The following is a 10,051-nucleotide window of genomic DNA, read 5'->3' as shown; positions in this document are numbered from 1 at the left end:
CAGCGCGCAAGGCGTCCAGAAGGGTCTCGGAGGGTAACGAGCCAACACAGGGAATGATGGTCGGTTACAATCGTGAACGGACGCCCATACAGGTAACAACGGAACTTCTGAACAGAAAAAACAGCTGCCAAGCATTCTTCGTCTGTCACAGTAGAACTCCTTTCTGCCTTGCTCAGGCAACGACTAGTATAGGCGACCACATGCTCTTCATCATTATGGCGCTGAACGAGCACGCCTCCGGTGCCAATACCGCTTGCGTCACAGTGCACTTCAGTAGGCGCAGATGGATCAAAGTAACGAAGGAAAGGCTCTGACGTAAGCAGAAAGTTTAGTTCAGAGTATGCAGCATCACATTCAGATGTCCATTCGAATGGGCTGTCTTTCGCAAGAGGCTGTTCAATGGATACACGATGTCCGCAAATTTCGGCACAAAGCGTCGAAAGTAAGAACAAAGCCCTAGGAACCTGCGGAGTTCTTTTACAGACTTGGGTGGCTCAAAGGTGCTGAATGCTTCAATTTTTCGAGCGTCGGGCCTGACACCATCTCTGTCGACCAGATGGCCGAGGATCAATGCCTATCGTTCACCAAAGCGGCGCTTCTTTGAGTTCAAAACCAAGCCAGCCTTTAGACACAGTCCAGGACGAGGCTTAAGCGGGCGTTATGCCTCGTCGAATGTGCGTCCAAAAATAACCACGTCGTCCAAATAGCACAAACACACTTCCCATTTAGGACCGCGAAGAATCGAATCCATAGATCTTTCAAAAGTTGTGGGAGCATTGCAAAGCCCAAACGGCATAACATTAAATTAGAGTCCATCAGGCGTCAGAAATGCGGTCTTTTCCTTGTCAGCAGGGTGCATGGAGATCTGCAATACCCTGATCTTAGGTCAAGTGACGAAAAGTAAGAAGCTGAGTGCAGGCCGTCAATGACGTCGTCGATCCGAGGCAGCGGATACACATCCTTTTTAGTCGGGGCGTTCGGTCGTCTATAATAGGCGCAGAACCTCCAAGAGCATCTTTCTTCTTAACCAAAATGACAGGCGCTGCCCACGGGCTGCACGACTCTTCAATAACGCCTTTGTGCAGCATATCCTAAACTTGGTCAGCAATGACTTTCCCTTCCGATGACGACACCCGGTAAGGTTTTTGCCGAACCGGATGAGCAGAGCCTGTATCAAACCTGTGTTGGGCTCGAGAACACGGTAAGGACAGTCCCGCTCCTCCTTTTCGCGAAAGTCTTACACGCACGCATGTCGTCCTAATAGCTGAACCAGCGTTTGTTGCTCATATGACCGTAGCGTCTTGCTGACCATGCTCAAAATGTGTGTCTCGTAGGAGCAACTGCATTTGGAAATTGTTAAGTGTTTTTCACTTTTTTCGTCATCGATGGCTGCAATAGAACTCTCCGTGGCATCATCGAGCAGTGCGAGCTTCATTCCTCAAGGAAGAATAACCGGCACTGGCGAACAGTTTAAACACCCACAGAAACGTTGTTCCGTTATTAGTCGATACCACACAACGAGGTACTCTTATGTCTTTCTTTGCACACGTAGCCGTGAGAGGTTGAACAGCGGCATCAAAGGATGTCACGGCAGCAACTGAAGAAGATACGGCAATTGACCTCATGGACCATGGTGGTACTGTGAGCTCTTCAGAAACAATCAGTGTGTCTTCCGCAGGCGTCGGCTCGCTAAGGAGATCAGGAACAATGTCACCACTAACAGAAAGCTCACCGGTACCACAGTCGACGAAAGCACCACACTCTTGGAGGAAGTCAATCGACTGTCTCGTCTAAAGGCACTCGCTTGCGATCTTGTTCAGACAAAGCTGCGCGTCCGTTGGTTGGGGCCACGACGACGCAACGCTGCCGTCGATTCCATGTCAAAGAACGACCCGAACGTCCCGACACACGATGGAAGTAGTACGTGGAAGTAGTAATTTGCGTCGCACGAGGTATAGCCGAGCTGCGTGACGGTAAAGCAAAGGTGGTGCTGACAAATTTCAGCCACGAAATAGGCACCTCAACCACGGCCGCTACATAAAAAAAAAAACAGGTGCGGCCTGCTGCGTCGCGTCGCTGTCAATGGGCGAGCGCGGGTCGGCTGAGCGGCAGCTGTTTTGGGTGAGGGCGCCACTAGCATGGTCCTCAAGGCACACGCCGGTTTGGGGTACTATGTGATGGCCTCAGGATTTATGCGTGTCCGTGTGCTTTTTCGTGTGCTTTCTCGTGTCTATCTTGTGTGTGACCGCGCGTGTGAGCACCTTGCCTCATGTTTATTGCGCCTGAGTACGGTTTTTTGGTGTGCGCGTGTGTGGCAGACGGTTTTTTCTAGCGGTGTGATGACGCGAAGCTGTTGTGTGTCGCTGTGCAACTCGAACGTTGAAAAGACGCTACTGTGAAGTACCGCGTATTCCCATGCGATCTACAGTGCCGGGAAGCGTAATATTCGTAACAGAGCACTTCTTTCTGTCACGAACGAGCGCTAAAACAGGCGCGCGCCGCCACATCCTGACTGCAGCATCAAGCCACTGCGCCGACTGCTACCCCCAACGGATGCGCGCAACGAAAAAAAAACGACAAACATCAAAAGGCGCCCAAGGCGAGCCCCTACCTTCTCCACCGAAGACGCCGTCGCAGTCGCGACAGCCTAACACCCGCGCAGATCGGGAGAATTCAAGAAAACAAAGTGGAACCGACCGATTCCGCAGACGAACCAGCGAGACGAATCCCTTTCCCCTAGCTGTCACTGCGCTACGTGCTACGAGCCGAACAATCACTTGCAGGGTTGCCACTGACTTTCGAGTAAATGTCGCCAAACTACGAGCAAAAAGTCGCCAAAAGTCGCCATTTGTTTACAAATTTCGCCAAACAACTCGCCATTCTAGATATGTGCGTCATACCTAATAATAAAAATTTCCTCTCACGTATAGCCCCGTAGAATACAGTACCATCCAAGTCCCTTAAGTTATATTGACATTTCTCAATGACAGTCGTATGGCCCGCATTACCATGGGAGTGCATGCTGCTGCTTCTCCGACTAGCCGCAAGATGTGCGTGGTGGAGCAAGGGTGAATGAATGAAACACTCACGATATCCTTCCATCCCTGTCCGCTCGTTTCAAAGGTAGAAGTGTGATAAACATTGGGCGAAAACTGTGAAAGCGTTGTTTGTAGCCAGCGTTACGCGAACATTATGAATTAAAAGGATTAAGAGGTTTATTGAAGGTAAGACGACAGAATTCTTACAAGAACCGATCACTACTGAGTCTTACACCTTTCTGTGTGAACTAATATGATAAAGGACGTCACCGGCCCTTTCTTATAGTCCCTTATATCTACACCACATCCGCCGATCACGCTGCTCGCGCATCACACCAGGAAGCAAACATTGTCCCAATTCCGCTTTCAAGGACAGACGCTGCAAGGCAGATTCGACAACTGGCCCGCAGTCTCACACTTACGGAGTGGAACGCACCAAGCATCAGACATACCAGACTACATCAACTGAACCCTTCACTGCAACTCCAACCTCCATCCGGCCTTCATCGACGCGAAGCTTCGCTTCTCTATCGCCTTTGGTTGGGAGTTGCTTTTACGAAGGCATATACAACGTTAATCGGAATGACGGACAGCGCGGCGTGTGATGTTTGCGCCACCGAAGAAGACATCGAACACCTGCTGTGCCGCTGCCCTCGTTTTTCCTCGGAGCGACAAGTACTGTCCAACGCACTGCGGCGACTGGATGATAGGCCAATTTCCGTGCAGGTGCTACTACAGCACCGTCCACATCTCACAGCGGCCCACAAGGCAGTGAAAGCACTCGTGTTTTTTGAGAACGACGGGCTTATGCGAACGCCTCTGACTTGTGGTGCAATCCCGCACGCTGTAGTGAATGCATTGCATCTCTTCTCTCTCTCTCTATTTTTTTCTCTTTCCTCCCTTCTATTTCTCGTCTTTCTATTCCCCTTCCCCGACCCCCCAGTGTAGGGTAGCCAACCGGAAGTGTTTCTGGTTAACCTCCCTGCCTTCTCCTTTTAGGGGCGAAGCTCCTTAAGGCGGCACCCGTTCGTCCCTCGTAGTCGTCGTGGTCGTAGTAGTGAGTAACAAGTCTTACGCTTTGACCTCCAAGGTGGTGCCGGTGGGAGATTTCTCCTGTGCGTTGTTGAACAATAAAAAATTCGCAGCGTGCGCGTTAACTAAAAGCCGAATTCTTCTGTCTCTCATTCCCCATTAGCAGCCATTGGCATGTTCCAGTAGGAAACGTTAGTAGAAGTAGAAGTGTAAGTGTTAGCTAAAAGCCGACTTCTTCTGTCTCTCATTGCCATTAGCAGCCATTGTTTACCTCCAAGGTAGTGCCTGGTGAGATTTCTCCTGTGCGTGATTAAACAATAAAAATTTTGTTCAAAACGCCGTTGATTGATGAAATAAACCAACGAAAGACGCCAGATGTTTTGTAAAAGCAGAACGAAAGAACGCCAGATGTTTTTCTTAAAGTGTAGTAGTAGTAGTTATATGTAGCCACCTCGCCCGATCGTCAACGGGCGAGGTGGACCGGCAACGGCGCGAGGACCCTGCCGTACGAGAGTTAAATCACACTAAAAGACATACTTTGCGGGCGATACACTCTAGTGAGCTTTCAACTTTTCGTCTTAATGTACATGATAAAGAAATTATTTCTACGAAAAACGCAAGGCACACCTTGAGCAATATACTTGGTTTTGGGACGCTAAATGGAACCATGAGGCGATGCGAAGCCGGAGCACCTGCACGATCGCGTTCCGTTGGCTTTCGTTGGGCATGCTACCGACCTCGCGTCGTGGAACGCGCGTCCTGTCTTCCCTCTAGCCTTGCCTTTAATTCGCACAGGGCGAGCGGGGAATGCGGTCGCTCTTGGCGCTCTTTCGCTCGGGAGCGGACTTCTTCCTTGCATTTCACCGATCACAAGTGATAATGAAGGGACCACGTAAACCAACAGTACAATAAAAGTTTGATGTTTAATATATAAACGATGTTTCACACTCTTCATATTATGTACTGGGCGCATTTCACGGAAGAGTTTCACGGTTTACAGATGATTCCCTCCGTAGCTTCGCCCCACTCATCATCATTCACCCCGTGGATATGCTGTGATTTTTTTTTCTGTTTCCTTCCTTCCTTCCTTCCTTATATCTACACGCGTCAATCCGATGCGTTATTAATGAACAGGTAGGCAATGTAAAATGTTATATAGCAATTGTTTTCATTGCACACGCTCACCGAGAGCAGTGGAAAATGCCTGAATAAATAATTTTTTATTGCACAAACAGCCGCGTACCCGCCTCTCTTCGCTATTCCAAAACAGTTTTTACCAGCTGAATTGGGGGTACTGCAACAGTAAATAAGTCGCCGAGCTATTCAGAACATTTGGAGCTTTGACGGAACAAATGGTTGGAACCTTCAGCCCCTTCAGAAGCGAAACTTTAGAGAAGCTTAAAGCGCCGAAAGCTATTGACTTATAATCAAACACTGCCCCCTCGCGGTTTACATTTTGCTAGAATGTCTCTGGGGGACGTTGCCGTATCTCCTGCCTCTAGATGAATTGAGGAGATACGCACGAGTTACAGGACGGACATACGGAATGACGCGTAATGTGCACATTCCACTCTTGGGTCTAAAACCAACAAAAATACACATAATGTTGCCGCTCATTCGTTGGGAAGACACTGAGCTTAGGATGCATAACTCAGTGGAGACCTAAGCCGAAAATCGCCAAAAATTCGCCATGTCGCCATTCATAATTTTAGGTCGCCACGGGCCCCTCAAATTCGCCAATTTGGCGAAACGTAGCCACCATTGGCAACCCTGATCACTTGGAATGTTCGCGAAACCGGAAAGGATCCAAACGAGAGACGACGGAGGGTAGGACGGTATGGTGAGGTCGGCGAAGAAGTTATGTTGTTCGTGTGAGTCGTGTAGTGCGGTCAGTCGATCTTGGATGATCTAGTGATGACACCATGGGTGCACTGTTTAGAAGAGTGTCGCCGAATGACGGTGACCAGAGCTGGAGTTCGTTTGAGTGTTTGCTGGAAGAGAAATATTCCAGAAACGTTCGAAGAATTGTGGGCTGCACACGTTTGGTGAATATGGATGAGAGTGCATTTGTAGCACGGTATGTTCGTTCCCGTTGTTTTAAACACCATTTAAGTGACGTCGTATGTTGTAATTGATACCTGCCGAGTGTGGATGTTTGCGTGATGCTTGTACTGCCTTAACTGAGAATATATTTTGTTTGTGTTGTCAACTCTTGGCTCTAACTCTTGCTTTGGACCACAACCGGCATTTGTTGGCGCACTAAAAGGACCTACATTTAAATTGTGTGTGCTTTCGTGGTGCGTTTCGGTGGGCCGATAAGTCAGCCCTTGGAACCTGCCCGGCGAGTTCCTGTCTATTAAAGGGATCAGTGATTGAGTGACACTTTTCATTTCAGTTGAGTCAAACGGGCATCATTCATGGAGAGTATTGAGGACCACTCTACAAAACATTGGTACTCCTAGGGCAAACTGTTCACATATGTGGGGTAATCGGCAGTTCTAATAACGACTTCAATATACAACCTGTAATGTGCAACTATAAAACGCCTTATCTACGGCCTGATTGGAGTAAGTGTCGGGCGTACAAACGCGGCTGTCGAAGCGCTTCTCCGTGAACAGCTGGACCGGTGTGGTGGCGCCAGAGCGGGCGCAAGGAGAACTAGGCCCCGGACACCGTTTCGGCGCCACGCAGCAGGCCGCACCTGCTTTTTTATGTAGCGGCCGTGCCTCAACATTGGTACGACGGTTGCCTACATCGACGAATGTGTAGCCGCCAGCGATGCTTTCGCCCTCTTTGCAGCTGCCGAACCTGCTTCGACAAATAGAGGTCCCGAACCGGATTTTGACGTCAACCCGAGCCTTCCGAAGGTCAGACAAGACCAGCTCAAAACCCTGCTCTCGCAATACAAGGACTGTTTCTCGTCGTCATCGCGGGTCCGACAAACGCCCCTTACCCAGCACCTCCACTACATGTCACGTGGTCGTGACGTCGACGAAGACTGCAGTCAGCACGTCCGAGATGAAACTGTTTATTTGGCCGAACTTATGACCGGGAAACTGAAAGTCAAACTACAGCAAGACACTGATAGCAGCGAACAGAGCGTCGACCATCGATCAAAACCGACAAGCGGTGAAGCGCGTGGTCATTTATGCATGTGCCGTCGAATATTCCAGCGTTATCGCTGGTTGTCGCGCATGTTCTAGAATAAGCTCGAGCGTTCGCGTCTTGCGCGCAATCTTAACAAAATGATCTACTACAATCGCGAAGCTTCTCGAACACTGCGGCGTGGACAGCGTCGAGCATTGATAACCGTCCTTGCTGGTCAAACCCGAATACAAGAAGTGGAGGTGGCAATATCCTCAACGGAAATACGTCAAGGGAGCAGTGGTGCACCCCCGGCATAAAACACATTCGTGTTAATATTGTTACAGTGGGTCCAATCCAGTGAAGCAGCAGCAGCGACAACAATAGAGGTTCGAGGAAGAGAAGAACGACGCACAGTACCGGCGGGGACTTGCCATCCATCCCCTGTAAATTAACCTGTATTTAACCTCGTTTACGAGTCCGTAACAATATATAGAGAGAAATAAATAAATAAAGCTAAACCAATAACAGATAAATAAAGAGAAGACAGGAAAACATGGCTGATCCCTCCGTCATAGGAATCGGTGTAACACGAAAGTGAAACGTGTCTTCACAGAAGTAGTGCTTATTGTGTAGTGATATATGAGAGCTTGTACAATGTCTATTCGTGTTTAGCAGCTATAGCACCGTTTGACGTGGATGCACCCATGTTGACAGTATGTCTCTATCGCGACGACTAACGCCCATGATCATGAATAAACCGTTGTGGTAGCTGACGGTGTGAACATATATTTGGACACAGCGAATCGTGAATCCCGCGTAAGGATATCAACAAGCTCATAATCAACACTGGTACCCGGTATGCACTTCTTCAAAGCGTCGTCAATTAAGGAGAGAAACGGCACGGTACGCGCTTTCTAGTAATGGGTAGCCGACGCCTGTGCTCATGCATACATAACACACACTGCGCTTCAGCAACACGGGAGGTAGAGGCAGTAGAGGTTCGTAGCCTGAGCCGCAAACGCGTGCGTCCCGCTGGCCTCTGTCTCGCAGGCGCTGTTCTCGCTCCACCAAGGCACGACATTCGCCCGTCGAAATCGCGTCTTTTCTGCAACGCATATTGCAGCCGTTTTGTTAGTCGGTGCTCTCGCAAGTGAAGCAGTCGGGGGCGAGAAATCCCGTTGGTGCACGTGGAAGCTGCACTACTGCGATGAGCCGACGCACGCTAACACGAAGCCAAAGGCAAAGAACGTAACTGCATCAATGGTGCCTCGGCGACGCCAGCGCAGCCAGTCTACCTCCTGGTATCGAGTCGCTTTACCCACTTTAACCATGACCTCCGATATCGCGTGCAATATCGGAGTAAGCGCTAGTAAGTGTGGGTCGTGAAGCATTACTTCTTTTCACATCTCACAGACGGCGGCACCGCCCCGCTCCGCCCGCCGGAAAAGAGAATGTGTGAAAGATATAAGGCGCGTTCGCACCGTGTCTAGCATCTTCCGAGTTAGCTTAGTCGGTAGGGCGTCGGACGCTTGCCGTCGCGGCCGCAACGTCGTGGGTTCGATTCCCAGCGGGGTATCTGTTTCTTGGTTTTTTTTTCTTTCGCACCCGTTGGTGTCCATTTTATCAACGTCATATCCGTGACGGATGTACTTGGTGGACCCCGGCATAAAACACTTTCGTGTTAAAATAAAGAGATGAAGAAAGAGAGAAACAAACAAGGCCACCGAGCTCCGTAGTTCTTTCAGGCTTGCACCACTAGTGCCACCCTGCCTTAGTTCACTTGCAATACCACCCGCACGGACACTAGGCGCATTTCTGATGTTGGTCTTAAGATCCGCATAATGTTCAAGACTGGTAACATTGCCCAGTGCGTCTTATGTTTTACGCGCAAGTGAAACCACGTGAGGGTAACTAAGGATTGTTGCTCAAGAGAACGGCATACGCGCCGGTCATCCGCTTTGGATAGATTAGAGTGCGTGTGGGAGTGCTCTTTTCTGTACTGTTCTTCCACAGAATAATGCGTAATGATTCTTTTGGGTGCGTACTGTTGAATAATCGGGTAATGTAGTTAAGTAACACAAAGACACTGATTGTAGATTTCTTATATTCTTTTTGTTCTTTTTGATGCAGCATATCTGGCCCTGTGCTTTGGAACTGAAGAGCAAAGGTCTGGAGACCGTGAGTATATTAAGCAGTAGCATGAATGCGACCATAATTTAAATGTTCCACGCTCGAGATCGTGTCCCTTTTTAAAACAAATATCTTAACGAATAATGGCACGCAGACACGAAGACGTTACAGTAAATGCATGCTAGAGATACATACGTTCGTTGCAGAAGTCAAAGTTGAAGGACAGTAAGTAGCGACGTCAGCAGTAGTACTAGTTGCATTAGTAGTCATAATCTGAGTCATAAAAGTAGTACAGGCGGCTGATTTACAACCGCCAGTACTAGTTCACAAAAACCAGTGCTAATGTCGGGACGCCGTCTCCACGGCGCCTACTTTTCTTCGGTTTACCGCTCTTCTTCGGCCATCATGAAGACTATGAGCTCAACGAACGAAAACCAAAAGCAAGCTCAAATACATGCAAAAATCTTGCTGGGAAACATCTAAGGTACCTGGTACCAGCCGCTGTATCCGCGTAGAAAATTGCAAAACGTGTGGGCAATGTGGTTCGTATTTTACACGGCTAAGTCCAGAGAGTGCAATCAAAAAGCTAGAACTCTCCGAAACATGTGCAAGCCTGCACAACACGGAAACGCGATGCAGATGCTCCACAGATGGGAGAGTTATGAGACACCCTGAACCCTCAGGCGGGTTTTCTTGCATGTGAGTCGATGCCAGATTACGTTGACTTGTAGGTTGAAGTGGCACAAAGCCTTAGCGGGAACGAT

This window comes from Rhipicephalus sanguineus, chromosome 8, assembly GCF_013339695.2.
Source record: "Rhipicephalus sanguineus isolate Rsan-2018 chromosome 8, BIME_Rsan_1.4, whole genome shotgun sequence".
NCBI classification, from domain to species: domain Eukaryota; kingdom Metazoa; phylum Arthropoda; class Arachnida; order Ixodida; family Ixodidae; genus Rhipicephalus; species Rhipicephalus sanguineus.
This window is presented reverse-complemented; position numbering follows the sequence as displayed.